This window comes from Castor canadensis, chromosome X, assembly GCF_047511655.1.
Source record: "Castor canadensis chromosome X, mCasCan1.hap1v2, whole genome shotgun sequence".
NCBI classification, from domain to species: domain Eukaryota; kingdom Metazoa; phylum Chordata; class Mammalia; order Rodentia; family Castoridae; genus Castor; species Castor canadensis.
In genome coordinates this window covers 93,164,464-93,183,953 of record NC_133405.1, presented here as the reverse complement: position 1 = coordinate 93,183,953, position 19,490 = coordinate 93,164,464, and the positions used below count along the sequence as shown (strand labels likewise).

Sequence of the window (19,490 nt, the reverse complement as noted above, 5' to 3'; positions counted from 1 at the left end):
GGGTGGGGGGATATAGCGAAGCCTCTGTCCTGAGGGAAAAGGTGCCTCGATGCGGATCTGTGAGTCTTAAATCGGGATAGGCCTGTACCTCTGAGCTTGTGTTGGAGATTATGTCCCCAAAGGGTGGGGACCATGTCACCACATCTTTCGTGAGTTGTCACCTGTCTTACACCATAGGGAGTAACGCGAAAACGGAATATCTCGACACAAGTGTTGTCTGTCTCGCTACAATGTGTTCGGGGCCTACACCTTTCTGGGAGCCTTGTGATCATACTCCTCAACCCCGCGAGAGTGCAGTTCCGCGCATCTCCACGTGAGGAACTATCTCTGCCTCTCTTCCGAGCCTTTGTACCCAGGAAGGGAGCCAGCTGTTTACTTCACTATTCCAGGCTGGCAGTCATAAAGGTTTCACCTCAAAAAGATGATCCTTGCTGCACGGCCAGCTGGGCGAAAGCTCACCAGGAGAAAAGAGGAGAGTAGTCTCTTACCTACACTTCCGGCGGGGATCAGAAAAGACAGGATGGCTCCACAAGGCTGGCAGAGGAGGCGCGCTCGTGCAGCTAGGCTCCCCTTCCGGATCCCAGCCTCGCGGCGTATGGCCCCTCCCGCTGCACGCCCCGCGCGGGGGGCGGGGATTTTGATTGACGTCTCTCGCCTGCAGCTCCCTTCCTCGCTCCCACGCCCGCCCCGCCTCCTGGTTGCGGGATAGGCGAAGAAATAGAGGAGGTGGGAGGAGGAAAGCGGGAAGTGGTAAGAGGAAGCGGCTTGTGTACTCGTGTAGCCGTGTAACCTACTTGTAGGATGAAATCTTGTGTGCGGGCCTCTGTCCGGGAGTAAATGTGCATGTTCTCAAATGTTAATGACCAGGCGATCACTCTGCCTGCATCAGACGACGGTGGGATTTGGTGTCTTTGTCTGCCTGGAAGATGGCGACAGACAGGGTGTGAGAAAATGGCTGCCTGGATCACATGTCTGGCCGAGTATTTACCACCTAAAGCGAATATGTTAGCTGTTCCCAAAAACCTACCCGCTCGTGGGGCCCCAAAGCGTAAGGCAGCCACTCACAGCACTTCCTGCAAAAGCTCAGATCCACGGCCAGGCCCAGGGAGAGCAGGAGCATAAACAACTGGAAATCTCACGCACCCGTTTGCCCTCTTCCCCACCTCTTTTTCCCTGATGCCGAGGGCAGCGTCAACCATATATGTAGGCCAAAGTGCCTCCACATAGGGAATTAATTTCTATCTCTGAAGTAGGATCAAGTAAGGGTTTTCTGGATACCATCACGAGGAGCTCCTGACTTGGCTAGGGAGCGAGGTGTATCCCTAAAAACAGTAGATGTTTGTCTGAAAATTTTCTGATTGTGTTAATTCCACGCCTTTTCTTCCGCAAGCCTAAACCTTGGGGGGTGGGCTACTGAGTAGGTGGAGCTGCACCCTGAGGTTATGTACTTAAAGCACGCCCAGGCTAAAAATGACTCCCTCTTCTTGCCTTCCCTTTACACATACAGTGCTCACTACTCTATCTGTGAAGTGCGTAGACCTAACTCCTGTCATTTCTTTTATTTTTTATTTTATTTTTTTCTTGGCGGTACTGGGGTTTGAACTCGGCTTCGAGCTTCTAGACAGGTGTTCTGCCACTTGAGCCTCTCCGCCCACGGGCCTCCTGTCATTGCTATGAACTTTCCTTGAAACTCTCCCTGACTCAGCTGAATAAGAAAACCAGAGCACCTTGTCTATACAGATACGTAGAACTTAACCACTTAATACTCTAGTGTAGTTCTTTATGTTGCTGTATCTCCACAAAGTGGATTCCTGAGAGCAGGGGCTATATGTCCTTGACCATATACAACCAGCTGGCTTCAAGCAGATTTGTTACTGGGTGAATTTCAGGCCTGTAGCACAAGTATTGACAGTCTATCAGATAGCTTTGGGAAATTTGGCTCACCACAAAGAGAAAAATAAGACTGGATCCCTACTTATTCTACATAAGAAGATGGACTGTGATTGTGAAAGGTAAAACTATAAAACTAATGTAAAATTTGCAGGAAAAATACCTTTTTGAGCTATAACTGGGAAAGGATTTTTTAAACGAAGTTCTTAATGCACAGAGAAAATAAATAAAGGAAAAAATGTAATTAAATCTTTAACAGGAATGATAATTGGTACCCTACTTTGGGAAACAATTACAATTACAAAGTCTCCAGAAAATGGGCTTACGACCAAGCAGTTCTACTGTTGGAGATAGAGATCTTTCCTAGATAATAAGTCCTAGAGAAATTCTTACACATGTGCTCAAGGAGACCTGTACAAGAATATTCATTGCAGAATTGTTTGTAATAGAAAAATTTGAGCAACCTGAAAGTCCACCAGTAGGACAACGAATAAATAGTAGTATAGCCATACAACAGAATACATCATTGAAAAAGAATGAATCAGAGTTGTATGCATGAACCCAAATAAATTTCAAAAACACAATGCTAAGATAACAATTAGAGGCAAGATAGATTGATGAGAAATCAGGGAAATTGTATTTGTTTCTAATAAATATAAAAAGGGCTAGACTCAGACATTGGAATAAGGAAGTTAAAACTGAAATGACAGAACAAGTAGACCCCCTCCCACCTCCTTTTTTAGATGGTATAAGAACAGGATGACAGCCAGGGCACTGGTGGCTCACCCTGTAATCCTAGCTACTTGGGAGGCTGAAATTGGGAGGATCATGGTTCAAGGCCAGCCTGGCAAAATAGTTTGGGAGACTCTGTCTCAAAAATATCCAACACAAAAAAGGGTTGGCAGTGGCTCAAGTGGTAGAGCCACCTACTTGGCAAGTGTGAGACCCTGAGTCCAAACCACAGTACCACATAGGTAAGTAAATAAATAAATAAATAAATTGATCCTACAGATAACCATCATTTTGAGTCTTTACACCCATTTCCTGCCGAGGGAACAGTAAATGTTTCTCCCATTTTTCCCCACTGCTCTCTACTTTATCCTGTCATGCTAAAATAAATCCTTGTGAGGAACTTTAAAATGCTTTTCACTTGTGGATCTCAAGTACCTGTGATTTGGGGTGGCAACTGGGAAACTGGGAGCCACCTCATCGCTCATCAGGTAGCACAAGTTGCAGGGCATGTTAAATATGGGACCATTTTAAAATCTAGAAAACATTTTTATAGATTATATAGATACACAAGCAATATTTTTAAAAGTACCAAATACAGAATGGTGATTACCTCTGGAGAAGAAAATAAAGGAAGAGAAAGAGATACACAGGAACTTCAACTGTTTGTCTAATACTTTATCTTCTAAGCTGGATAGTAGTTACATGGGTGTTTGTTATGTTACTCTCTACACTTATTTGTGGGTCTGAAATACTACATAATTTTTTTAAAAACAAGGTTCTACAACAAAATATTAATAACAGTTAAATACAGATCACTGGTTCTCTGACTTTGACCAACATCAAAGTCACAGGGAGAGCTTGTTAAAATAGCAATTCCTGGGCCCCATTCCCATAGTTTTGATTCAGTAAGTCCAGTTTAGGGCCCAGAAATTTGCATTTCCAACAAGTTGTCAAATGACCATGATCATGATGAAGCTGTTACTGCTGCTTGTCCTGGTACCACATTTTGAGAACTACTGATGGAGAAAATGAGATTATCAGTAAATTTAATTTTCTTTCTTGTGCTTTTCTATGGTTTCCATGGATTCGATGAATATGTATTACTTTAAGAAAGGTTTTTGTTGTTTTAAAACTCACTTTCATCTATACATCCCACTTTAATTTCCGTCCTGTAGACAGCCATTTTTAGGTGTTTTTTTTTTTTAGACAGTACTAGGGTTTGAACTCAGGGGCATGCTCTTCCATATGAGCCACACCTCCAGCCTTCTAAGGTGTTTTATGTGTATCTTGCAAAATATGTACTTTTTTGTGTGTGTGGTTCTGGGGCTTGAACTCAGGGCCTTCACTTGAGCCACTCGGCCATCCCTTTTTTTTGTGATGAGTATTTTCAAGATAGGGTCTCGCAAACGGTTTCCCCAAGCTGGCTTCGAACCTAGATCCTCCTGATCTCTGCTTCCTGAGTAGCTAGAATTACAGATGTGACCCACCAGCACCTGGCATTAACCTGTTTTAATCTAGAATTTGTGCCCCTATATGTTTGGGGGGGGGATTGTGTTTTGTTCTCTTAGTTCTTGTATCTCTCCCATATTTTTGTGTGTCTCAAACACATTGATAATTCTGAAGAGTACTGGCTAGTTGTCTTATAAAATGTCCCACATTCTGGATTTATCTTTTTCTTCACATGATTAGATTCAGATCAAACATTTTCAACAGAAACAGTGCATAAAGGAATATCATTTACTTCATACTGTATCACCTCAGGAGGCACATAACATCAAGTAGTCTCATTACTGAGGATACTCTGTGTATTTTTATTTAATATAAATGATATCTCATTCTGTTTTTTTTATTTAGCCTTCTGATTTTTGTTGTTGTTTTGGTGAGACTGGAGTTTGAACTCAGGACCTCATGCTTGCTAGGCTGGCACACTACCACTTGAGCCACTCTACCAACCCTGTTTTGTGTTGGGTATTTTTGAGATAAGGTCTCACTTTTGTTGCCCGGGCTGGCCTTGAATTGCAATCCTCCTGATCTTTGCCTCCCAAGTTGCTAGGATTAGTTACTGGTGAACCACCAGTGCCTGGCTCTCACTAATTCTTGATATTCTAACTTTCTAATTTCTCCAGTCTAACAGGTATAAATCGATATTTTATTTAGCTTGTATTTCTCAGATTACTAATGAATTTTTAGCATCACTTCATATATTTGTTAAACATCTCTTCTGTAAAGCATTTGCTTTTATAGTTTAGTTTCCTTACTTTTTCAATTGGGGTTCCTATCTTTCCTGTTGACTTGCTATTGATTTGCTGCTGTTCCTTAGAGTCTAGCTATTAGGTCAGTTTCAGATATTGTAATTATTCTCTTTCTGTTTTAACCTTGCCCATGATGGCCTTCTTTGAAGAGAATTGTCAATTCTGATTAAATCAAATTCATTAATTTTTTACTTTGTAGTACTTATTTATTTGTTTAGGTGGTACTGGAATTTGAACTTGGCTGCATACTTGCTAGGCAGGCACTCTACTACTTGAGCCACACACCTCCAGCCCTTGGGGATTCTATTTTTTTTATTGGCAGTACTGACATTTGAACTCAAGGCCTCATGCTTGCTAGATAACCACTTTTCCCGCTTGAGCCACTCCACCAGCCCTGTGTTGGGTATTTTTGAGACAGGGTCTTGCTTTTATTGCCCAGGCCAGCTTCAAACTGTGACCTTCAACTTCATAGTTTTACCCTTAAAATTAAGAGGTTTTTCCATGTAGAATCACTCTTATAAGTGGTAATAGGTAGGGGTGCAGTTTTATTTCTTTTCACATAGTGAGCCAGATTCCCCATCATCAAATACTAACCAATTCCTCATTTCTCATTGAGTCACCATACCAACCTCTGTCATATACATATTGATATACACATATGCATAGATCTCTTTCTGCTTTTGCACTGCTGCCACTTGGTTTTAGTACTTTGCAATGTATTTTAATATTTCATAGGGCATTTCCTCCTCTTTAGCCTTCTTTTAAGGTTTACTTAGCTGTATCACCACATAAATTTATGTATATATAAATATATGTGATATATATAATTTCACATATGTATGTATGCATACAACACTGGGGTTTGAACTCAGGGCCTCACACTTGATAGGTAGGTACTCTACTACTTGAGCCACTCTGCCACCCCATTTTTGCATTGGGTATTTTCTCAATAGAGTTTCTCGAGCTATTTGCCTGGGGCTGGCTTCTAGCCAAGATCCACCTTATCTTTGCCAAGTAGCTAGGATTACAGGTGTGAGCCACCAGCGCCCTGCTAACCACATAAATTTTTGAATAAATGTATCAGGGTCTTCAAAAATCCAACTGAGATTTTTATGGGAGCTTATAAATTAATTTGTGGGAGCTTACATTATAACAATAGCTCATTCAATTGAAGAGCACAGAATATATAATTTGTTCCTTATTAAAGTTTGAAGTTTTCTTGTTAGAATTGTTGTATATTAATTTATATTTGCTTTAGAGTTTTTATTACTATTGTATTTTGGTTTTAGTTACCTTCTAATAGCTAATACACATGTATTGTAAATGTAAAAACTATTTAAAATTATACTTTGAAGGAAAGGGGATGAAGGAGAATGATGGACAGGGTGAATTTAACTACGATATTCTGTAAGAACTTTTGTAAATGTCACAAAGTACTCTCAGTACAATAATGATAAAAATTAAATAAATAAAATTATACTTTAAGACATTTTACTCACCTCTGTCCACTCTACCCAGTTGACACCCCCCTATACACATATCCTTCCACAAGTATTGGTTTTGTAAATTTATTTTGTATGCTTCCAATGTTTCTTTTCTTTTAATTTATTGTTGTACTGGGGGTACATTGTGACATTTACCTAAGTTCTTACAATGTATCATAGTATTCCAATGTTTCTTTATGCTGATATAATCTAATCCATAACATATATAAACATTATATATAACAGGTATAAACAGATTATAAATAATATAGCCTATTCCACCTCCCCCTTTTCTTACACAAACATTACCACATTATACATGTATACATATACCTATATGTGTTGCATTTTCACATAATAAAACACCATGGAAGTCTTTCCATATCAGAGCGTCGGAGAGTTTCCAGTACTTAGAAAGCAACTATATAAAAGCACATAGAGTACTGCCTCCAAGTGTTAAATTATGTGTACAGTCTTTTATTTAATGACTATAGTTCCCTATTGATGGACATTTGAGGTGTTTTTAGTCTTTGGCATTCCAAATAGTGCCACAGTGTATAGATATCTCATACATATGCAGATATTTCTAAGAATGAACTCTAAGAATTACATTTGTCGCTTTTGTTAGATGGCTGCAAAAACCAACCTCCATAGTTGTTTTTGTCATTTTGTGTTTCTGCCAGCAAACTGTGAGTGTATCTGTTTCATCACAGCTTCACAAGCAACAAAGTATATTGTTAGTATTTGATTTTTGACAATGTGACAAGTGAGAAATACCATCTCAATGTACTTTTAATTTATATTTCTCTTACTGTGAATGACATAGTATTTTTCTTCTGTTTAAGATTCATCTTTATATTTCTTCTATTAACTATTTGTATCCTCTCTCCCTTTTTCTGTTGGGTTGTTGGCCTTTGATTTCTAGAATGTTGTTATATACTGAGAAAGATCACACCTTTTGTCACTGATACCATAAATGTCAATTTTTTTTGAGTTTGTCATCTGTTTGACTTAATTAATGGATTTTCCAATAAAATCTTATATTTATGAAAACAAATTAATCTATGTTTTCCTTCTTTTATTTTTTCTGAATTGGACTATGTTGCCCAGACTAGTGTTGAACAACGGGGCTCAAGGATCCTCTTGCCTCAACCTCCTGAGGCAAGATTACATATGCTCAGATTACAGGACTATGCTACTGTGTTTCCTTTTATGGATTCTAGATTTTGAGTCATAAATTTTAGGATATATTTCATTAGTGACCCCTTATGTCTATATCCATGTCTTTGGTAGTACCCTCCCACGTGACTTGATTTTACTATTGGGATAGTAGCAAACTTGATATAAACTGCAATTTGAAAAAGCTCTTTCATATTCCCCTTTCTCCTTTGACTCTCCACCTCAGCTATAACAGCATACCCAGGCTAGCCTGCTGGAGGGCTGTGAGAGACATTTAGAAGTAAGCTTGATCATCCCAACTGATACATCCTATAGCAGCCAACCACCAGCCAAGCCACCAACTGAGTGCAGACATCTGAGCTAGCCCAGTTGACATGAACAGAGCCTGGGCCAGATCACAGAAACTCCCAGCTGACTCATAAACTCTAAGTTTTGGTACCTAAATACTCATTTTATTTTTTTTTTTTTTACAAAACATTAACATAGCAAGAGTCCCCTATTCATGTACTTCCTCTTCAGAGATATAATGGCTGTACTTGTTTACTATTTTTTCATATGAACTTGAGAATTAGCTTGTCTAATTTCAGACAAAGAAATACTGGTATTTTAATGGGCTTGCACTAAATTTATAAATTTGAAAGGCAAGTACAACAGTGTACACCTATAATCCCAGCTCCTTGGGAGGTTGAGGCAGGAGGATTGCTTGAACCCAAGGAGTTCAAGACCAGCCTGGGAAACATACTGAGAACTCCATCTCAAAAAAATTGATTTGAAATATTTATAATTTTGAGTCTTCCTATCTAAGAATAAGGTCTTTCCATTTGTTCCTTCAGGGTGTTATAAATGTTTCTTATAAAGGTTTTGGACATTTCTTTTTAAAGTTCTTTCCAGGTGTTTTATCTTTTTTGTTGCTGTAATAAATAGAGCCTTTTCTTCTATATATCTTCTAACTGAATGATTTCTATAAATTTTATATCCTGCCACCATACTGAATTTTCTCATTTCTATTGGTTTGTTTGGGCTTTCTGGCTACATAATCTTATCATCTATAAACTGTGATGGCTTTACCTCTTGCATTCCAATTGTATACTTCTAATTTATTTCTCTTTTCTAATTGCAGTGATTTCTACCTCCCATATAATGTTAAATTATAGTGGGGAGAGTAGACACCCCTACCTGTTTTCTGATATGTTGCTAGTAATTCCTGGTTAAATAAAATGCTGGATTTTGACAATCTATTCATCTATCTAGAGAAAAAAATCATATCAATGAAGAAACCTTATGTTTTACTTTTATTGAGCGTTTGTATAAAGAATAGGCATTGAGGGTTTTTTTTTTTTTTGAGTCTTACTGTGTAGCCCAGACTGACCTCTAATTTGTGATCCTCCTGCCTCAGCCTCCCAAGTGCTGGGAATACATGGATGTTGAATTTTGTCAAACACTTCTTTCGCATGATTGGAGATGCTGATATGATTTTTCTACCTAGATTAAATAATATGATATATTCTATTAGTTGACTTCTTAAAATTGAATGATCCTTTCATTCCTGGAATAAATCCCACAGAGTCAAGGATTCTGCTTGTTAATATTGTTATTTAGGATTTTGCATTGGTATTCATAAGTAAATATTACTGTATATGATTTACTTTTGCTTGTGGAATCTTTGTCAGATCTTGGCATCAGTGTTATGCTCCCTTCATAAAAATATTTGAAAGTGGACTGGAGGTGTGACTGAAGCAGTAGAGTGCCTGCTTTGCAAGCACAAAGCCCTGAGTTTAAACCACCACCCCCAGTCCCACCTCCCTCCAAAAATTCCAGGGCTAGCAGAGTGGCTCAAGTGGTAGAGTGCCTGCCTAGCAAGCATGAGACCCTGAGTTCAAACCCCAGTACTGCCACAAAAGTATATTTAAAAGTGTTCCTTGGGCCAGGTGCTGATGGCTCCTGCCTGTAATCCTAGCTACTCAGGAGGCAGAGATCAGGAGGATCACGGTTCAAAGCCAGCCAGGGCAAATAGTTCTCGAGCCCCTATCTCGAAAAAAACCATCACAAAAAAGGGCTGATGGAGTGGCTCAAGGTGTAGGCCCTGAGTTGAAACTCCAGTACTGCAAAAAAAAAAAAAGAGAGAGAGACAGAAACCATTTGCATAGAGTTGTGTGAAGCAGTTTTTTGTGTCTGGGCATGGTGGCAAACACCTGAAATCCCAGCACTCAGGAAGCAGAGACAGGAGGACTGAAAGTTCAAACCCAGCCTGGACTACATAGCAAGACCCTGTCTCAAAAAAAAAAAAAGAATCTTTAATGATGTTTAAAATGCCCTTTTATTATAGTTATGTGCAACTTTTCATTTCTTATTTTGTATATTTGTGCTGTTTTCTTTTTCTTGATCACATGATCTAATAGCTTATATAATTGTTTTTCATCAGTTCTTTTACTTATTTATTAGTCCTACTATTATCTGGGACTTTATTTAAACTTTTATGTAAACCCAGCACCAGTGCATAATACCCATTATCCTAGCTACTTGGGAGGCTGAGATCAAGAGGATCGCAGTTCGAGACCAGCCTGGGCATAAAGTTCAAGAGACTCCCATATCAACAGAGAGTAACTGGGTGTGGTGGCATGCTCCTATGGTACCAGTTATGGTGGGAAGCATAAAATAGGAGGATTGCAGTCCAGGCCAGCCTGGGCAAAAAAGCAAGACTTTATCTCCAAAATAACCAAAGCAAAAAGGGCTGGAGGCATGGCTCACACAGTAGAACACCTGAAGTGTGATATCCTGAGTTTTATCTCTGTTAATTCTTTCCTCCCACTCTCCTTGAACTTATTTTGTTTTTCTTTCTTTAACTTTTTGAGTTCAGTGCTTAAACACTTACTTTTTTCTTGTTTTCAATATAATATTTTAAGGCTACAAACTTTCCTCTGATTACTGCTATGTCTGTATGCACAGATTTTGATATGTAGTTTTCACTACCATTATTGTCTAGAAGTCTGGCAGTTTGGGTTTGAATTTCTCCTTTGGCCCAAGAGTTGAGAATTTTTGCATATTCAGATAGAAGATCCATTTTATATTGACTTCTAGTTTCATCCTGTTGTGAACAGAGGAAATTGTATTAGTTTTACATTTTGGAATTTATTGAGATTTTCTTTATGGCCTAATACTGATTTTGTTGTTTAGGTTTTCTATATTGCTACCAGAGCGGTTGTTCTTTTTTTTTTTTGTACCTGGAATGAGAAAGGTGACTTAAATGTCTTCTGTTTGTATGATTCCAATCTGCTATCTGTTACTCCCTATGTCTGATTCTTTCAGCTTCATGAAAACTGCTATTATTTGGTACAAAAATATTCAAAACTTAGTATGTTCATCGAGAACCATGGCCTTCTTTGTTTCAGTGCTTTTTATAATAAACTTTTTATTTATATATATTGGTGGTACTAGGGTTTAAACTCAGGGCTTTGTGCTTGCTAGGCAGGCACTCTACCACTTGAGCCACACCGCCAGCTCCATAAACTTTTTATTTTGAAATACTTTTAGATTTACAGAAAGTTGCAATATAGTACAGACTTTCCATATACCCTTCACCTAGTTATCACACACACACACACACACACACACACACACACACACACACACACACGTTTTTTTTTTTTTCTTTTTTTTTTGGTTTTGGTGGTACTGGAGTTTGAACTCAGAGCCTCATGCTTACTAAGCAGGCACTCTTTGTCACTTGAGCCACACCCAAGCCTAGTTCCTGTGTTAACATTTTTTCTAACTACATTTATCAAAACTAAGACATTAACATTGGTGCGTTGCTATCAATTAAACTCAGACTTCACCAGTTTTTCCACTAGTATCCTTTTTCTATCCGAAACTCCAATTCAAGATACCATGTTCCATTTAGTCATCATGTCAGCTCCCGTATGACAGCCCCAGCCTTGTTTTTCATGACTTTAACAGTCAATTAATACATTTGGTGGGGGGGTCACTGGAGTTTGAACTCAGGGCCTCATGTTTGCAAGCCAGGTACTCTTACCGTTTGAGTCACTCCACCAACCCTTTTCTGTGATTATTTTTTTTGAGATAGGGTCTCACAAACTATTTGCCCAGGGCTGGCTTCAAACCATGATCCTCCTGATCTCTGCCTCCTGAGTAGCTAGGATTACAGGCATGAGCCACCAGCGCCTGGCTTCGATTAATACTTTTCTGAGTTGCTAACTTATTTGATATTAAGATTACTGTTGGTGGGGATGTAGACTAGTACAACCACTCTAGAAAAAAATTTGGAGGCTACTTAAAAAGCTAGACATTGATCTACCATTTGATCCAGCAATACCACTCTTGGGGATATACCCAAAAGACTGTGACACAGGTTACTCCAGAGGCACCTGCACACCCATGTTTACTGCGGCACTATTCACAATAGCCAAGTTATGGAAACAGCCAAGATGCCCCACCACTGACAAATGGATTAAGAAAATGTGGTATCTATACACAATGGAATTTTATGCAGCCATGAAGAAGAACGAAATGTTATCATTCGCTGGTAAATGGATGGAATTGGAGAACATCATTCTGAGTGAGGTTAGCCTGGCCCAAAAGACCAAAAATTGTATGTTCTCCCTCATATGTGGACATTAGATCAAGGGCAAACACAACAATGGGATTAGACTATGAGCACATGATAAAAGCGAGAGCACACAAGGGAGGGGTGAGGATAGGTAAGACACCTAAAAAATTAGCTAGCATTTGTTGCCCTTAACGCAGAGAAACTAAAGCAGATACCTTAAATGCAACTGAGGCCAATAGGAAAAGGGGAACAGGTACTAGAGAAAAGGTTAGATCAAAAAGAATTAACCTAGAAGGTAACACCCACGCACAGGAAATCAATGTGAGTCAATACCCTGTATAGCTATCCTTATCTCAACCAGCAAAAACCCTTGTCCCTTCCTGTTATTGCTTATACTCTCTCTACAACAAAATTAGAAATAAGGGCAAAATAGTTTCTGCTGGGTATTGAGGGGGTGGGGGGGAGAGGGAGGTGGTGGAGTGGGTGGTAAGGGAGGGGGTGGGGGCAGGGGGGAGAAATGAACCAAGCCTTGTATGCACATATGAATAATAAAAGAAAAAAAAAAGATTGCAACCTTTGCCTTCTTTATTTTCATTTGACTGGTATATCTTTGCCTATTCTTATATTTTTAACCTTTCTGAATTGATTTGCTTTAACTGTTTCTCTCTCTCCCTCTCTCTCTCTCTCTCTCTCTCTCTCTCTCATACTGGGCATGGAACCCAGGCCCTGGAATAACCTAGGCAGTTGCCCTACCAATGAACTATATCCCCAGCACCCAGTTGAGTCTCTTGAATATAGCAGTCGGATGATACAGTGGGAAAATATTTTTCTTTAAACATGTGAGCCAAGACCATTTATATAGTCTAGTACTTAACCATGCCTCCAGCCCTTTTAGTTTTAGGTTATTTTTCAGATGGGGTCTCAAGCTTTTCGCCCAGGGCTAGCCTCTGAACATTATCCTCCTACCTATAACTCCCACATAGTGTTGGTATTGTCATATTATTTTATTTTTATATTGTTTATCTATTAAAAGCATTTCACTCTGTAGTCACTTTTTTTTTTTTGCAGTACTGGGGCTTGAACTCAGAGCCTTCACCTTGAGCCACTCCACCAGCCCTTTTTGTGATGGGTATTTTCAGGATAGGGTCTCAAAAACTATTTGCCCAGGCTGGCTTCGAACCACAATCTTCCTGATCTCTGCCTCCTGGGTAGCTAGGATTACAGGGGTGAGCCACCAGTGCCCAGCTGTAGTCACTTTTTGGTTTTTATATAAAGGTTTAGGGCTGGGGGTGTAGCTCAGTGGTGAATGCTTGACTAGCATGTGCAAGGCCTTAGGTTCAATCCCAGTACCCCACACAAAATAAGAAAAGATAAAAAGTTTAGATTTTATAATAGTGATTATTTTAAGTGTCTTTTTATTACCTTTATCTAATTGTTTATTGCTAAGATAAAGAAATGTTACTGATTTTTTTTTTTTGCCGTGTTAGGCATTAAACCTAGGGCCGGGCTGGAAGCCTGGCTCAAGCAGTAGAGCGCCTGCCTTGCAAGCTTGAAGCCCTGAGTTCAAACTCCAGTACCACAAATTAACAGCAACAACAACAACAAAAAAAAACCCTACAGCCTTGTGCATGCTAGGCGTGTGTTCTACCACTAAACTATACCTTCAGCCCCTGTTATTGACTTTCTTTTTTGGTGGGACTAGGATTTGAACTCAGGGCTTCATGCTTGCAAAGCATGTACTCTACCACTTGAGCTTCACTTCCAGTCCATTTTGCTCTGATTATTTTGGAGATGGGGGTCTCACAAACTATTTGCCTGGGCTGCCTTGAACCACAGTCCTCCCAGTCTCAGCCTCCCAAGTAGCTGGGACTACAGGTATGAATCACCAGCACCCAGCTCAAGTCTATTTTTAATCTTTTCTGGGGGGGGGACAACTGGGGTTTGAACTCAGAGCTTTGAGCTTGCAAAGCAGGCTATATCTCTTGAGCCATACCTCCAAGTCCATTTTGCTTTGGTTATTTTGGAGATGGGGGGGGTCTCACATCAAGGCCTGGACTGGCCTTGAATTACGATCCTCCCAATCTCAGCCTAGGTTTACAGGCATGAGCCACAAGTGCCCAGCTATTCTTAATCTTAAAGTAAAAACAGCTTATATTCTCCATTTAGTATAAAATATGCTGTAAGTGTTTGGTCTGTGACCTTATCCAAGTTAAGAAATACTCATCCAGTGGGGTGCAATGGTGAAAACCTATAATCCCAGCTACTCAAGAGAATGAGGCAGGAGGATCCAGAGTTTGAGATCAGCCTGGACAACATAACTGTGTCAAAAAAAGAAGAAATTACATCCTATTCACAGGTTGCTAAGAGTTTTAATTGTTTGTAGGTGTATAGCATTCTTTTTCTAGATTAATTGAGATGATTAATATCCTTTTGTCTATTAATATGATGAATTACATTGATAGACTTTCTAAAATTGAACTAGTTTTCTGTTATTTTGCAACAAATTCCATTTTGTAATGATGTATTTTAACATACTGTTGAATTCTACTAGCTAATATTTTATTTAAGATTTTTCAGTTACTTAGGTCAGGCAGTACAATTCCAAGTTCAAGGCCAACCTGAATAGCATAGTAACACCTTGTCTCAAAAAAAAAAAAAAAGATTTTTGCATCTATATTTGTATGTGAAATGAGCCTATAATTTTCTTGTCTTGAATTATTCTTATCTGGTTTTAGAATCAAGATTTTGATATCGTACTAGATTAATAAAATAAGAGAGCTTTCTCTCCTGTTTCCTTATTTTTTTTTTCTTGGTGGGACTGGGGTTTGGACTCAGGGCTTCATGCTTGCAAAGTAGGTACTCTACTGCTTGAACCAGAGCAATAACTGCTTGCTCTGGTTATTTTGGAAATGATGTCTCACGAACTATTTCCCCAGGCCAGCCTCGAACCTCGACTCTTCTAATCTCAACCTCCCAAGTAGCTAGGATTACAGGCATGAGCCTCTGGCACCCAGTCTTTTCTGTTTTCTTGAATAACTTGTATAAAAGAATTGGCTGGGCGTGTAGCACAGTGATAGAGTTCTTGCTTAGCATGCATGAGGCTCTGGGTTCTATCTCTAGCACCACAAAAATATAAATAAATAAAAATTTTAAAGAAGATAATTAACTTTCTTGAGAGCCTGGCACAGTACTCCTGTAAAACTATCTGGGCCTAAAATGGAGGGAAGACGGGGGTCCCTGACGACCATTTCAATTTCACTAATACTTAGTGGTCTATTCAAGTTTTATACTTCTTTCTATACCATTTTTGCTATTTTATATTTCTCTAGGAAAAAATCTTATCCAAATTTTCAGGGTATTTCTGTCTAGTTCCTAACAGTCAGGTTTCTGGCTTGAGTGCCTGGCAGTGCCTTCACAGAGAAGGGGCCGCCAGAGGAGCGGCCTGCCTGTCATTTGGGGGCCAGAGGGAGTTTGGCTCCTCTTTCACTTCTAGCAAAAAAAAAAAAAAGGCTATGTGTGATTCTCTGGCTTTGAATATTTGTGCTTGTGTACACTTCTGTGAATGTGCATTTATACATGATGCGCTGCTGAGCTTCTGTTTATACAAAAATATAAGACTGAAAGAGAACAAGTTTTCAAAGGGAAACTGGCTAGATGACTCTGTGTAGCTTTTCTCCTATATCTGTCTGCATAGGTCTCTGAGCTGCAAGGGGATAGTTCCATGGGCCTCTTAATGTCCCTGTGTATGCTTGCTTCTCTGCCAGTGGCCCTGTGTGCTTTTCCATGTCTGTGAGTACGTGCATCTGTGAGAGTCAGTGATTCTGTGTATCTTTATGTCTCTGCATGTGTGTGGGTCTCTAAGGGCAGGAGATTCTGTATGTATATGTGAGTTTCACTGTAGCAGTGTATATGTATGGAGTATACATGCTACGTGGCAAATTCAGACTCTCCAAGTCTGGAAGAAACATTACAACAGGAAATGCTCTGGATTCCAGCTTCCGGATGGAATTTCACTCAGAAAAATACCCCTTCCTGGTCCTCCCAATAAAAGCAACATTCTTTGTCTTTCTTCAAGAGGCTGAGTTGAGGGGGTTTATGCTAACCTTGACCTTAGAGGCCACGTCTTTCAGGAGGTTTTGGCAGAGCCATGAAATTCCACACCCTGCCACTCACCTCTTGCCAGGCCTCCTTCTTCCTCCTGAACCCTTTTATAAATCCACATTATCTACCAGGCCAATTCCAATCTAAATTGTTCAGAGTGGCCAGTGGAAGACACGGGGAGATGGGGACAAAGAAACAATATAATTTTTAAGCAATTAAATAAAGATAGATACGGGGACAGGGGAACAGATAGTTAAAGACACAGAGACCAAAAATAGGGTTTCAAAGGTAGGAGCAGTCAGTCAAAAATGGAGATTAAGCTGGGTTAGTGTCCCACACCTGTAATCCCAGCACTTTTGGGAGGCTGAGGCAGAAGAATTGGTGAGTTCAAGGCCAACCTGGGCTACATAGAGGAACTCTATCCCCAAAACAAAAATTTTTTTTAATTGAGTGGAGATTAAAGCAAGAAACAAAATGGAGAAAAATATCCAGAGAGCTGAAATGAGTGGAGTAGAAAAAGAGAGACTAGCCTAAATGAGGCAGGAATGTAGGGAAAGATACATTTAACGAGATGAAAGAGCTAGAGGCATGGCTCGAGGGGTAGAGGGCCTGCCTAGCAAGCATGAAGCCCTTAGTTCAAACCTAATGCCACCAAAAAAAAAAAAAAGATAGTGACAGATTGGGGTCAGAGAAGCAGATACATTGAAAATGAGGGGGCAAAGGAGTTTAAACTGGGTGTCTGTGGCTCACACCTATAATCCTAGCTACTTGGGAGGCTGAGATCAAGAGGATCATGGTTTGAAACCAACCCAGACAAATAATATGAGAACCCTCCATCTTCAAAATAACAAGAGCAAAATGAACTGGAGGTGTGGCTCAATTGATAAGAGTGCCTGCTTTGTAAGCACAAAGCCCTGAGTTCAAACCCATCCCACCAAAGAGACAAGTAAATGAGGGCAGCAAGAGACATATGAATAACAGAACTAGATAGATAGGAAGGAATGATGAATTAGGTCAACAAAGACGGAAACAGACCCAGTGATGACAATGAAAGGAAGATGTTGATATTGAAGCTAACATTTTTGATCATTTGTTCTGTTCACTGAGGTGTCATTCCACAAGCTGTTTGTGTATTAACACATTTAATCCTTACCATAACACTGAAGCACAAGGACTGTCATCATCCGTCTTATTCTACAGATGAGGACACTGAGGCACAGAAAGTCAGTGGCACTGCTAGGATTGAAGTCAGTCTAACATCAAGAGACCATATGCTTAATTGTTTTGTCAGTGACAGAGAGATAGTCACAAAGAATGTGAATGGGGGCTGAAGATGAAGACAAAGATACAGAGATTGGAACAGAAAGGTAAGAACAGAGAAAGACAGGTGGGAAGCAGAGACAGAAGAATCTAGCAACACAATTAGAAAGATGAGAAGTTGGAGATAGCCAGAGATGAAATAAATAAGGACAGAGTGATAGGGATGCAGGGACAGAAATGATGCCAAGGAGCGAGGTGAATTGAAAGAGAAACAGAAAAAGACAGAAATTCTGGCAGAGAAATTCAGAAACAGATGAGGTCTAGCAACATGGTCATGTCTAAGGACAGTCACACAGACCAAATTGAGGAGCATGAGTTAGAGACAGGATACAGACAGGGTGGCCCCCAACATAACTAATAGAGAGTGAGGGAGCAAGAGCAAGAAGGGGGAGAGTTTGAGAAAGAGAATAGGAGCGGGCTGGGTATGTAGCTCAATTGTAGAGGGTTTGCCTAGCATGTGCAAAGTCCTGGGTGCCATCATCAGCACTGAAAAAGAAGAAAAAGAAGAAAAAGAAAAGTCCAGATAGGTGTTAATAGAAAGATAAGAGAAAGCAAAATAGAGACAGATGGAGGATACTAAGTGGTGACAGTGATAGCGAACTGAGAAGGGAGAGGGAGAGACAAGCAAGAAAGAGAAATGGAGACAAAAGGATGAAGTCATTCAATCCATCAGCCATTTCCAAGTGTGTGAGCTATATCAGGGTCAGTACTGGGCTGTATGAAACCATTAGTCCATGAGCTCGGGACCAGGCCTTTGTTAGTCACCACTATATCTTACACCCATAATGAGTGGCAGTCATAGGGAGGACTTTCATTTATTAAGCACTAGGTACCAGGGACTGTGCATGCATTCAGGTGGATTAAATCATTAACTGCTCATAACACTGAATAGTAGATGTTATTATCATCTGCAGTTTACAGATGGGGAAACTGCCATTCTGGGCAATGAGTAATTTACACAAGGTCACACAGAAGAATTAGGAGTGTAGCCCCAGCCCGGACCAGTGGCGAGAGTATATCAAATGAAGCAGTGATTAGTATGATTCCTGTTTCACTCACCCAAGGTATGGAAATCAAAATTCTAGTCCACCTGCCTCCAAGGCCTACATGTTTACCACCATGCAGTACTACTCCCATGAATGCTTGCTGACAGACTAATGGAGACTGCAGAGCCTCTAGGGTAAGTTTCCTGAGTCCTATCCTCTGAAGTTCCCACCATCTAGTAGAAGAGATAGACCTAATTAGCACAGAGAAAATGGAAAAGTCCTATGAATGGCAGAAATAAAGCACTGTGGAAGAACCTTGGCCTGGGGAAAGCAAAGAAAACTTCCTGGAGGAGGAGGTAGTTCAAAGAAGCCAAAGGCAGATTTACATAAAAGTCAATGAAGCTTAAGCTTCAGGACCTTTCAATTTGCATAGGTCCCTTCAAGGCTATGATTAATGAACAGTGAAAAATCAGAGTACTGAAGACTTGTCCTTGTACAAGAAAACTGAAATGCCCCAAAAGCTTACAACTCATATATTAAAGAAATTAGATAGACCTTCTCCTAAATTTGACAGCATTCCTAAAGTATATTATTGTGAAGCTGAAACTTTCCTAAGCTATCAGTAGTAAAGAGAAATTATTAATAATGCTATTAAGAAACACTGACTAAAATTCCTCTTCCTGTCTATAGAAAATGACTTTACCTCATGCTTCCATGACAAAGGCACCTAATATTGAGAATTGTTACAGGACCCTCACCTTCCCACCACTGAATCTCTAAACCTATCAGCATCTGTGTTCATCATTTTGTGGGACTAGGGCAAGGCAAGGCAGAGGGCAGCTCTCCTCCTTGCTGAGGCCCTGTTCCCCACCTCTCCACCCCTCCTTTCCCTTGTGTTATTACCTTTCTCTTTGCTGGATCATTCCTAGCAGCAAACATAGTCCAGTATTTCCCATCTTTTAAAAAATCATGCTTTGACACC

General features: G+C 39.9%; 1 protein-coding gene across 1 annotated transcript in view; it reads right to left on the bottom strand.

Annotated features, from left to right (window-relative positions):
- Positions 1-643, bottom strand: part of Gnl3l (G protein nucleolar 3 like) — a 32,752-nt gene extending 32,109 nt beyond the window's left edge. The window contains exon 1 of the mRNA XM_074063961.1: positions 489-643. The gene's annotated coding sequence lies outside the window, so the exon portion shown is untranslated. The remainder of the gene's footprint in view (positions 1-488) is intronic.
- Between the last annotated feature and the right edge of the window lie 18,847 nt (positions 644-19,490).